Genomic DNA, 13,772 nt, shown 5'->3' with positions numbered 1-13,772 from the left:
GGACTTCCCTTCGTTACACTTCAGCTGGGCCTCGGCCAGCCAGTGGAAGACAGAGGCAAGACAGTGCTGTGCCGACTGGACAGATGCATCATCACTTCCCCAAGTAAACAAAAACTGGGTGTCATCAGCATAGGCCATCACCTTAGCCCCCAGCGGGAGAAGAAAACAAAGGAAATAGGAAAAGGAAGGAAGATTGGAAGGACTAAGGAAGTAAAGGGAAAGCCCAAAAAAAGTATAAAAAACTAAAAAGTCACGAAAAAACAGAAAATAAAATGATAAAAACATAAACTACACAAACACAAAGACACACTGATAAAATAAAGAAGAATGAGGGGTGGATGAGTTGGCTAGGGGAGGATTGAAAAGATTAAGTGCGTATTGAAGACAGGCTCAGCAGCACCATGCACAGAATAGAAACAAAATGCTTGTCCCCATTGCGCTACATGAACATAAAAATGTAGTTCCAAAGGGTACATCGAGCAGCTCCGCCCACCCGTGGTATTCCATGGAATCTCACAGAGTTTTTGGCCCGCTCCACATATTTCAGGGCAGCAGAACTCCACGCCTCTGCCCAGGCCTAATAAAGATGCATTGGCTGCTAATTACTCTGCTTGGATTGAAAACGTTGTTCAGTCACATAAAAAAAACATTAAAAAATCTTAGAGATAAGCCTTCCACCTCTTGGTGCTCTGCTAAAATAAAATTATAAAAATGCAAAAGACAAGAACAAATATGGAGGAAAACTTACAGCTCACAAGAGAGAGACCTATATATGGAAAAAAAGGCCTAATAATCCCTATAATAAAGAAATCCTCACTAAATCCTCTGGAAGTTATTAGTTAACGCCCAGTCTCACTACTTCCGTTTTGTGCCAAAATAGCTGAGAAAGCTATGAGTGCAGAATCGTTGACTTTTCTTGCAATGAACCATTAGCTTGATTTATCCAGCATGGTTTTAGAGGTGGTCATAGCACAGAATCAGCACTGATCATAGCTACCAAGATTAGAGAGATAATTGACAATGGTGGCAAAGCTGCCCTTCTTTTGGATTTGTCAGCAGTTTTTAAAACCATCAATCATAAAGTACTGCTTGCCCACCCAGAGAATGTTGGAATCAGTGACCCTGACTTGATTACACTATGGTCCTTCCTAGCAGGACCAGACCAAGCAGTTACCCTTGGCAATTGTCTCTCCAAGCCATTCTCTCTTCCATGTGGGGTCCCTCAGGGCTCAGCATTAGCCCCACTTTCTTTAATATCAATGTTACCACACTGGCTAAGCTGACAAGCTCCTTCGGGATCTCTATAGTCTCAGATTCTGATGACACTCAGATAGTGGTCTTGTTTTCCACTGACCTGCTTGAGGTAGCCACTAATTTCTGCAACTGTATGTAGGAGGTGGGAAAATGGATGAAGCAAAACTGTCTTAAGCTTAACTCAGGGAATACAGTGGTCCTTTTTATTCAGCCAGAACACTTTACTCTGGCCCCCCATGCGGAGGCCATGGGATCTAGGAAACATGTCTTGTCCAGTCAGGAAAGTTAAATATCCCAGAGTCTATTTCGACAATAAGTTGACCTTTGTAGATCACTCTGTCATCTCACCTCCTCTCCACTAGCTGTTGAAAACTCTCAGGAAAGTCTTCCCCTTCATCCCCTTTGGGCTCCTAAAATTGGCAATGGTTGCCGTCTTACTGTTGAGAATCGATTATTTTAATGCTCACGATGTGGGCTTACAACAGCTTCTGCTATACAAACTGAAGATTCTGGAAAATGCTGCTGCCGGCTGCTATTAACTATTCCTAAATTTCATTCAGCCTTGCAGGCAAATTCTGACTTACATAGGCGGCCTGTGAAGAAAATATTACTTTTAAGACTCTCTGTGTGGCACATAAAGCTCTGCATGGAACTGGACCGGAGATCTTAAAGTCAAAGATCGTTGGTATGTTTCCAACCGAACACTACGCTCTGCCTGCTCCAAAAACATAAGGGTCCTGAGGTTCCAAAAAAGCCCTCTGGGGGGAGATGCTTCCTACTGTCTACTGGAAAAGTGTGGAACAAGCAGCCCATACATTTAAAGACACAGTCTAACCTGCTACTCTTTAGGAAAGGGCCTAAAAACTGGTGTTTTGCTACTTAATCTGTTTCTGAGTTTTCTGGCTTGTGATTATTTGCTAGCATTGAGATACCTCTGGGCATTTGTGCGCTCTATAAAACTAAACGTATACTATGCAAGCTCATTTAAACACAAATACATTTATGCTGGTGCACAGACTCACAGTCTATTACACAAAGGTAGCATACATGTTTGAGTAATTTAAACTTTTGAGTAACTTTACTACTATTTGGCTACTTACAAAATCAAAAGTGTAACTTGCATGTCTACATCAAATTGATGTGCCTGTGGGATAGTCACAAACGGCAGGGACTGTTCACAAAGATAACATACACTTCTGATTAATTCACACATGTAACTTATTCATACTTTTTTGCATAACTTTACATTCTTTAGGCCTGATTAACAAAGGTACACTTACATGTTTGCGTAAGTTTAAGTTGTTTTGGTAGTGACATACTACGAGTTAATTGTAAGTTTACAACTGAGGAGATTCTACATGACATTATAGATTCGCAGGAGATGTTTTGGAGAAAATGCTCCAATAGGTAGGGTAAAAACTTTGCATGCAAGCAGTAATGGAACTGGTGCAGTGGTGCTTCTGTTGCCCTAACTGTTTGTAGGCCATTCTAGAAAAGTTAAAGTTACCTCCAGTCTCTTTTTCATCTGTCATCAATGCCTTAACTGTCACTATCTATGTTTCTGTCTCATTTTGTCTCTCTTTTGCTTTCTTTATGTAATCTGAAAATTTAACTAAATGCTCACATTCTATTGGTCTTTTATTCATTGGTTTGCTGCACCAACTATTATACAACAAATATCACAGGATAATGAAATAATACAACAAAACACGGACCTGGTCTGTCTAATCATCCAGGTATGGATTAATATGGCTGAGATACCCGCCACCCCCTCTCGACTCAATCCCCAAGGATGGAAAACTGGAAACAGTTATGAACTTTTGGAAGGCGGGAGGGAGTGACCCTCCCGGCCGTATTTATTAAAATATGAAACAAAATTAAAACGTTAAAATAACAGTTTCATATTATGTACAATTTCATTTCCACATTACGATGTTTGGCTAACCTTAACAGATCTCTAATACAAAGGTTCTCCTAGCCGAACTAACATCCTACAAAACATTTGACTTGAAATTGTACATCCTAACGTTAAAGGGCCAACGGCAAGGTCGTAACCGGTGTCAGATCCCTAAACCAGAAATACCTCCCTCACTTGTGAGGGGGGCGACCGAACAGAGGCGTACCTCAAGTGCATCTACCAATTTCCCTTTGACTTGACGGGGGCCCCAATGAACTCGACGCCATTTAACGGTCGTCCGAGGACTCGTGTGAGGTGTCTAAAAGGTAGCGTAAACCCCCTCCCACACCCCACACAACTTACTCCATCTGCCGTCGCAGATGTCCTGGCCCCGGGAAATTCCCCAGGAGGGCCCGTAACCCCTCCTATCCAGGAAGGGGCCTTGACCGCCTTTCCTTTCCTTCCGGCGGCCCATCCTTAGAAGGGACCGCCTCCCCGTTGAGGGGCCAATGGCCACCTCCCCCGAGCGCTCCCATCCGTAATGGGTGACGCCCCCCCATAGGGATCTTCCAATTACTGCTCACCGATCATGACCTTACCGCCCGACCAAAATAAATTCGACAATTAACTAAATTACTACAAAGACAACCATAACTACTTCACGTATGATTACCGATCAACACTAGTGAAAAACTTTATTCAAAAAACATACTCTATATGATCATTCTCTTTATTGCATCCAGAAAAAACACGTCCATCATCACAACCTGTAAGAAATAGAGTTACCACATCAAAACTTTATTTAAAAAACCACTTGCTGTCCTCAGGGGCTGGTGGGTGGGTCAAAATTGGCTCTTCGTTCCGTCTCGAGCTCACGTGCAGCGGGGAGGTGCAGCTTCAGAGCACAGGAACAAGAGGATGCTTTCTTGGCTTGTTGCTCCTTTTATCCATCTTCGGGCGGGCGCAAACCCGCCTCCACCTGCCCCCCGGGGGCGTGGCCGGCGGCGTCAGCGTCTAGGACAACCCACTCCGGGGCGAGAAAAGGCGCGCCCCGGCTACGCCGCTTCGGGCATACCAGCCGGGACTCGCCCCCCGCCCAAGATGGCCTCCCGGGGGGATCGGGGTACTCCACCATACGTTCGGGGGGACCGAGTGGTCGCCGCTTTCCATATGGCTGAGATACCCGCCACCCCCTCTCGACGCAATCCCCAAGGATGGGAAACTGGAAACAGTTATGAACTTTTGGAAGGCGGGAGGGAGTGACCCTCCCGGCCGTATTTATTAAAATATGAAACAAAATTAAAACGTTAAAATAACAGTTTCATATTATGTACAATTTCATTTCCACATTACGATGTTTGGCTAACCTTAACAGATCTCTAATACAAAGGTTCTCCTAGCCGAACTAACATCCTACAAAACATTTGACTTGAAATTGTACATCCTAACGTTAAAGGGCCAACGGCAAGGTCGTAACCGGTGTCAGATCCCTAAACCAGAAATACCTCCCTCACTTGTGAGGGGGGCGACCGCACAAAGGCGTACCTCAAGTGCATCTACCAATTTCCCTTTGACTTGACGGGGGCCCCAATGAACTCGACGCCATTTAACGGTCGTCCGAGGACTCGTGTGAGGTGTCTAAAAGGTAGCGTAAACCCCCTCCCACACCCCACACAACTTACTCCATCTGCCGTCGCAGATGTCCTGGCCCCGGGAAATTCCCCAGGAGGGCCCGTAACCCCTCCTATCCAGGAAGGGGCCTTGACCGCCTTTCCTTTCCTTCCGGCGGCCCATCCTTAGAAGGGACCGCCTCCCCGTTGAGGGGCCAATGGCCACCTCCCCCGAGCGCTCCCATCCGTAATGGGTGACGCCCCCCCATAGGGATCTTCCAATTACTGCTCACCGATCATGACCTTACCGCCCGACCAAAATAAATACGACAATTAACTAAATTACTACAAAGACAACCATAACTACTTCACGTATGATTACCGATCAACACTAGTGAAAAACTTTATTCAAAAAACATACTCTATATGATCATTCTCTTTATTGCATCCAGAAAAAACACGTCCATCATCACAACCTGTAAGAAATAGAGTTACCACATCAAAACTTTATTTAAAAAACCACTTGCTGTCCTCAGGGGCTGGTGGGTGGGTCAAAATTGGCTCTTCGTTCCGTCTCGAGCTCACGTGCAGCGGGGAGGTGCAGCTTCAGAGCACAGGAACAAGAGGATGCTTTCTTGGCTTGTTGCTCCTTTTATCCATCTTCGGGCGGGCGTAAACCCGCCTCCACCTGCCCCCCGGGGGCGTGGCCGGCGGCGTCAGCGTCTAGGACAACCCACTCCGGGGCGGGAAAAGGCGCGCCCCGGCTACGCCGCTTCGGGCATACCAGCCGGGACTCGCCCCCCGCCCAAGATGGCCTCCCGGGGGGATCGGGGTACTCCACCATACGTTCGGGGGGACCGAGTGGTCGCCGCTTTCCATATGGCTGAGATACCCGCCACCCCCTCTCGACGCAATCCCCAAGGATGGGAAACTGGAAACAGTTATGAACTTTTGGAAGGCGGGAGGGAGTGACCCTCCCGGCCGTATTTATTAAAATATGAAACAAAATTAAAACGTTAAAATAACAGTTTCATATTATGTACAATTTCATTTCCACATTACGATGTTTGGCTAACCTTAACAGATCTCTAATACAAAGGTTCTCCTAGCCGAACTAACATCCTACAAAACATTTGACTTGAAATTGTACATCCTAACGTTAAAGGGCCAACGGCAAGGTCGTAACCGGTGTCAGATCCCTAAACCAGAAATACCTCCCTCACTTGTGAGGGGGGCGACCGCACAAAGGCGTACCTCAAGTGCATCTACCAATTTCCCTTTGACTTGACGGGGGCCCCAATGAACTCGACGCCATTTAACGGTCGTCCGAGGACTCGTGTGAGGTGTCTAAAAGGTAGCGTAAACCCCCTCCCACACCCCACACAACTTACTCCATCTGCCGTCGCAGATGTCCTGGCCCCGGGAAATTCCCCAGGAGGGCCCGTAGCCCCTCCTATCCAGGAAGGGGCCTTGACCGCCTTTCCTTTCCTTCCGGCGGCCCATCCTTAGAAGGGACCGCCTCCCCGTTGAGGGGCCAATGGCCACCTCCCCCGAGCGCTCCCATCCGTAATGGGTGACGCCCCCCCATAGGGATCTTCCAATTACTGCTCACCGATCATGACCTTACCGCCACAGGCCGGATAGTTGACCGGCTATCCGGACCCCCCACAACAACTCCTGCCTAAAGGTCATGGTTTAAACTCCTTAGCCAAGCTATGAGGTCACCTATGAGTAACTCATTGCCCACCCGGGACAAATGGACCCCATCCCCCAAATACATACTGTCCCCCTTAATACAACCATGCGGAACAGAATGCAGTGTACTCGAACGAAACAATCTACCTAATTTGTTATTTACCTTCTTTACTGAGTGATTCAGAGCAGAAACCGAAATAGCCCCCCGCCACACTTTCCGTGGAATCATATGGGACCATGCAATTGTGCACCCTGGAACTCTTCTTGCCAACCAACTTACTGTGGAGAGCATTGCCTCAAGAAGAAGTCGTCTACCAGTGGCCACCAAATCGTTGCCCCCAAGATGGACTATGATTATAGACGGCGGTGACCTTGTCCGCCCTAACAAACCCTCGAAAAAGGATTGAAACTGGTCAATACAGAGCCCGCCCCTTCCGTAGAAGGTCACCCTGTACCCGTATTCCCCAGCCATGTGAATCATGTCACCTGCTTTGAATACGTCCGCGGCACGCCTCACGTATGAGTGGCCCACGACCCACACCTCCTTTTTCGCAGCCGGTGATGTCTGACCGCTGGTCCCCAGGTGTCGGGTCGACTGCACAGTCCGCCCCGCCTCGTAAGCTTGCGCAACTGAAAACTAAACAAAAAACAAGAAGCGTGAGTACATCATTACAGCTTCACAACATGTGCAACCGCACATACCTTTTATAACAGTTCGAGGACCAACGCCCCAAACGTTTTATTTCTTCAACACTCAGACCCCTGGCTGTAGCCTCAGTAGCAGCCCCTATCCGAAAGGAATGGGTCCCGAACTCGCCGGGGTTCAAGCCCGCGGCCGAAATCGACATCGCAAGCACCCGCTGGAACTGAAACCTCGTCAGTGGGGTGGCGTCAGCGTGTCTCAACAAGGTCCCCCCCCATGATGCCACCCTCTGCGCTAAATATTCCTCTACGCAAACAACAGGGCACATGGAAGACCCGGGAATCCTCTGAATGATTATGCAGTCCCCAATTGCGCCCTGATCGGTTTTGGACCTAACAAACGAGACCGTCATCGTCTCCACCTTGACCTGAATGTGCTCCCGGCACAGTCCCCCCATCGTATCCTGCTTGTTCTTCGCCACTAGTTCGCTTACCCGCATAGCCCCATGGAATGCTAGCGCAAATGCGGCTCGGAATAACACTGTTTCATACTGGGATGAACACGTTGCAGGGAGTACGGACAATAACAGGGTCAACCTATCCAGACCTATCGGGTGCCTCTCATCTACTCTGCGACCCTCAAGGCGTTGCCACCCACATAGCGCTTTCTGTACCACAAAAGACGCTGTCGGGTCCTGGATCCCATGAGCCCTTGCCATAAAGGAAATGGCGGCCCGATGCCTCTGGGCCGTAGCTACTGATTTGCCTGCCTGATGTAAAGACAGCAAAAATTTTACGACAAGCTCTTCCTGCCCCCAAAGCTCCCCCCCAGCAGAACCCAAAAAGGACAAATAGGAACGGAACGCCCCTTCATATGCCTTCCTTGTCCTGGGTGCTAAACTCTCTCCCACGAGGTTTTGTAGTTCGGGGCACCGAGAGACCAGAGAGCTTCGGAAAAGGGTGCTGCCACCGGGTCCGCTGTGGGCAGAAAACCCCAGAAGGCCTGCATACGGAAACGAGAAAGCGCATCAGCCGCTTGGTTCAGTACCCCCGGGACATGTCTTGCCCTAAAGAGCACATTCAACTGCATACACAATAACACAATTTCTTTGAGCAGTCTCAGAATCCATTTGCAACGTGCTGCCTGACTATTGATACACTCAACCACAGTCATGTTATCAGACCAGAACACCACAGAGTGATCCCGAAACTCCTCCGGCCATGTTTTCAAGGCCACCAAAATAGGGAAGAGTTCAAGAAAAGCAATGTTACTCGTCAGCCCGCACTCGTGCCACCATGACGGCCATTTTTGAGCCGACCATTGTGTACCAAATATGGCACCAAAACCTACACTCCCCGCCGAATCTGTCCAAAGCCCCAGCTCCTCGGAGGACACCGCCGGTTTGTTCCAGACAATTCGACCATTGAAATCCGCCAGAAATGCCAACCAAATGCGCATGTCCTGGCGAACCTCTGCCGAGAGCCTCGTGCGGTGATGCCCTTCCTTCAGGCCGACCATGGCTTGTGCAATCGAGCGGGAAAAGGGGCGGGCCATTGGCATTACTCTTAGGGCAAAATTCAACTGACCCACCACCTGTTGCAATTGATGCAGGTTTACTTTCGTCGCACGAATACATGTTTCAAGGGATGTCCTGAATTTTAACACTTTTTCCCTGGGTAATCTAAAACAACCTTCTTCCGAGTCGAGCTCGATCCCCAGAAACTCGAGCAAAGTTGAGGGACCCACAGTCTTACCTGGCGCCAATGGCACACCAAAATGATTCATTAAGACACAAAATTCATGTAAGGCCTGTCCACATTCAGGATCCCCGGCTGCCCCCAAAAACAGAAAGTCATCGAGATAATGCATAACATGCTGAAAACCCGTCTTCCTTGTGAATACCCATTGCAGAAAACAACTGAACTTTTCAAAATAGGCACAGGATATAGAGCACCCCATTGGCATACATCTATCCATGTAATAGCGACCCTGAAACATAAAACCAAGGAGACGCTGATCGTCTGGGTGCACCGGGAGCAACCGGAACGCTGACTCGATGTCTGATTTTGCCATCAGCGCCCCGGGCCCCAGGCGATTCAACATGGCAACTGCCTCATCGAAAGATGCGTACCGCACCGAACACACTTCCGGGTCTATCGCTTCATTCACGGAAAGACCACGTGGGGCTGACAAGTTATGTATCAGCCGAAACTCACCCGGGTCCTTCTTGGGGACCACCCCTAAAGGGGAACAAACAAAGTTAGCAACCGGTGGTAAATCAAATGGACCGGCGACACGACCTCGAGTCACCTCCTTCCCAATCTTTACCTGTACCACCGCCGTATGCTGCAAGACCGACAGTTGATTCTTACAGTTTGCTACACCCTGAAAATCCCCCACTGGGATGCGGAAACCATATGAAAACCCGTCACGCAACACCCCAGCGGAAGCATGATCCGGGTATTCGTTGAGCCAAGGAATCATTGCCATGGTATCAATCGGAGTAGGTAAAGGCGCCCCTCGGACTATTTCAGACCTGTTTGGCGCTTCCCCTACCACCGTTATCACCCGTTTTGGCTCTGCACATGGACTCAGGATGGGATGGCTGCCCACACCCTCCACATTCATGTGTGAACTTGCATGACCCCTGGGGCCTCGTACATTTTCCCCTGTTAAAATTCCAACAAATCCCCCTTTTACCTGCGTTGCCACTCGACTTCGAGTGGTGCTCGTTACCTGCACCCGTCCGAAAGGGTGTCCCAGAGGATTGGCGGGAAGATTCACCCCCGTTACTCCCTGACAATGGCACTTTTAACATTCCTGAACTCTCCATTTTCTGCCATGAAACGGAGTCGAAACAATCCCATGTTAGGTCTGGGTCGTGCTCCTTAGCTTTTCTAAAAATATTGTCTGAACAGAACCACTGATTGCCCCCGTACGACAGGGAATACTCCATGATACGTGACTGATAAATAGGCAACTCGGTCAGCAACTCGGGCCTGCGCTCGCCCACGATGGAGGTAAAAATGCCCCACGCTCTGCCCCAAGTACCTATGTTTTCGTCAACCTTAAAGGCGGCCATTTTTGCGCGCCAAACACTCGGATGCATGAGCTCCTTTTGGCTCTTAACATGCTCCATCTCGTAATGGTCGGTAAGCAAAGAAAAAATGTTCACATACTTATTCGCCCAAATCTTTTCCTTAATTTCCAGTGGAACATGCTGAGCCACCCTCTCCCTTCGTGAAGGTACAGACCCCTCCCCCGCGATCGGCAATGGCCGCTTACCTGAACCAGATGCTGCATTTGCTGCCGAACTTGGGCCTGCTGCATTTTCCGCCGCCGGAACTGGCGGGGTAACAGAAGATGGTGCCTTCGCAGCCTCTCTAGATTCCCGCAGTTGTCTCATTACTGCCCGGGCGTCGTCAGCCGTGGTGCCCTCACTATCTTTTCCCAACCACGCTGCTAATTGCGACGCTAACTCGGAAGGCATATCTTCCCCGTTCACGGGGGTGACCACCACGGGGATCGGATGCCCCTCCTTCGGAACCGGGGTTGGCTCCTCAAGTGGGGTATCGGGAACCGGGGTTTCCCCCCCAAGTGCCCCCCTTTTGGACCTCTTGCCTCTCCCACCAGGGACTACTCCTGGCAAAGCTGGTCCGATGACTCGCTTCGGTCCTCCCTCCCCGTTCTTAGCCGCCATCTGCTTCTTCAAATCGGCTACCTCCTTTATGAGCATGCGGAGCATCTGATCAGTACCGACCCGCTTTCCGACCTTCTTGCCTGGCATTCTCAAACGAAGATATCTGTAAAACAAAGAGAAAGATTACAACGCTCAAAATTGGCTCTTCGTTCCGTCTCGAGCTCACGTGCAGCGGGGAGGTGCAGCTTCAGAGCACAGGAACAAGAGGATGCATTCTTGGCTTGTTGCTCCTTTTATCCGTCTTCGGGCGGGCGTAAACCCGCCTCCGCCTGCCCCCCGGGGGCGTGGCCGGCGGCGTCAGCGTCTAGGACAACCCACTCCGGGGCGGGAAAAGGCGCGCCCCGGCTACGCCGCTTCGGGCATACCAGCCGGGACTCGCCCCCCGCCCAAGATGGCCTCCCGGGGGGATCGGGGTACTCCACCATACGTTCGGGGGGACCGAGTGGTCGCCCCTTTCCATTATATACAAAACCTTTCAACAAAATTTAGGAATTGCCAGAAATCCAGCAAAACTTTGTTCTAAATAAAAGCATTGATACATATAATTCCACTGTTCATTAAATACAAGTGGTTTTAAGTAGTGTTAAGTCATGTAGTACCCACTTTTAAAAAATATTTTATAATAGATTCTATTAAAACATTACATTAAAAAAATATATTGATGGTCATACTATTCGAAAAGCACAAGAGAGATAACTAAAGATACCTTTAATCTTACAGTTATTCTCATGAACTCTTTAAAGCAAGTTGTCTGAATGAACTGTCTTTTGTAACCATTTATAACATAGACAAAGATAGTCATTAATGCAATAACTTGACAATTACAAAGAAACAATCTACTGCTACTATTACTATTACTTATGCTATTACTACTAGTAGTATAGAATAATATTACTTATATTAATAATAATATAAACAACTATTATGGATACAAATAATAATAATGATGATAAAAACAATAACAACAATGAATAATAGAAATAACCGTAGAACAATATGGATTATTATTTGAATTCATATTATTAGTGGTGTTAATATTATTATATTTTTGGCAGTATTGATAGCATTATACAAAAAATAAAAACAATAGTATTGATAATAACAATACAAATAATGTTGTTAGTCGTACTAAATGCTTCAGACAAACAATAATAATAATTATTGTTATTATTATCATTATTATTAGTATTGTAATCATTATTATTATTATTATTATTATTATTATTATTATTATTATTATTATTATTATTATTATTATTATTATTATTATTATTTTAATGATAGCTTCATTGATAGGATTAAAAAAAACAAGAGATCAGTTTACTCTCAATACTGATTCCAGGTGACTCTCAGGATGAGAAGGTACACCTCTATCCTGTAAGTGCCTTACATGACATGAAAATAGCTTTTTTTGTAACTGTAAAGTGACAAGAAAATTTCCAACTCAAAGTCCAGATGAAGGGATAACTCTATTGGCTACATTAATAAGGGTGACTTTTCCTTTCAGATATAGGACATCTGAATTTCATAGTTTCATAGTACTTAGAGCAAGGGTCTTCAAACTCTTTAGTGATGTGATCCCCCTTGTGTGAAAGAAATGTCACTTGCCCCCTCCCGAGAATATCAAACATATTTTGTATCAATAATTCTATAAAATCTGCTGTTCTGAACATGTTTACCAATTCAAACATTAGCGTTATTTTAAAATTCAAATCAAATACATGACTGGCAAATTGCTTTTTGTAGCTAAGTTGGATCCCTCATCCCACTTTTTGACATCTACCGGACACGATTGACAAAAACATTACTGATGGCCCATGACAGAGTGACCGCTCTGTTTTCTTTCACTACAATCACAGCCCTAATTTCAGTAAGAAATATGGCTCGATTCACCAGGGACATAGTAAATGCTGCTCCTGCCCAAATCCAGTGGGCCCACAACACCGTTTGACGACTGATGGTTTAGAAAAACATTTAATAAATCACTATGATCAGTTTATTATGAGTTCCCTCAGATTCATGCACACGAAACCCTAGAAATCCAACTTTATTTTAGGCAAAACCGTAATGTGCACAAAGGCCATAATAGCAATAATGCTTTGTGAATATGAGAAACACAAAACTTGTGAGCGTGCGTGTAAAGTGTGCACCATCCGAGCTCAGAACCTGGCTACATGCAAATTAGTCTGTCCCTGGCCCAGTGCATCATGGGAACAGGGCAGACCAAACTACCAAGCCAATTCTTTTACTGGGAAGGAAACAAGCTTCCGGGGACCGGTTTCTGGCATTACAGCCGTCTTCGGCCCAGCTTGCTTGAATCCTGATGGCGCAATGAGCAAGGGACTCACATCTGAGCATACCCTTCCACGCTTATGGTGGACAAAACGATTCAGAAAAGGGGGTGGTGATGGACAGAGTATCTGAATTAAGCAGAACACTCCTACCCAGTCAACAGATCAGGGCTTGATCCATCACCATTTTTTAGCTCACTGCACCATCCCAGCTCAGAACCTGGCTACATGCAAATTAGTCTGTCCCTGGCCCAGTGCATCATGGGAACAGGGCAGACCAAACTACCAAGCCAATTCTTTTACTGGGAAGGAAACAAGCTTCCGGGGACCGGTTTCTGGCATTAAAGCCGTCTTCGGCCCGGCTTGCTTGAATCCTGATGGCGCAATGAGCAAAGGACTCACATCTGAGCATACCCTTCCACGCTTATGGTGGACAAAACGATTCAGAAAAGGGGGGGTGATGGACAGAGTATCTGAATTAAGCAGAACACTACTACCCAGTCAACAGATCAGGGCTTGATCCATCACCGTTTTTTAGCTCACTGCACCATCCCAGCTCAGAACCTGGCTACATGCAAATTAGTCTGTCCCTGGCCCAGTGCATCATGGGAACAGGGCAGACCAAACTACCAAGCCAATTCTTTTACTGGGAAGGGAACAAGCTTCCGGGGACCGGTTTCTG

The sequence above is a fragment of the Lissotriton vulgaris genome, chromosome 7, assembly GCF_964263255.1.
Source record: "Lissotriton vulgaris chromosome 7, aLisVul1.2, whole genome shotgun sequence".
Lineage (NCBI taxonomy): Eukaryota > Metazoa > Chordata > Amphibia > Caudata > Salamandridae > Lissotriton > Lissotriton vulgaris.
Note: the sequence above shows the minus strand (reverse complement) of the source record.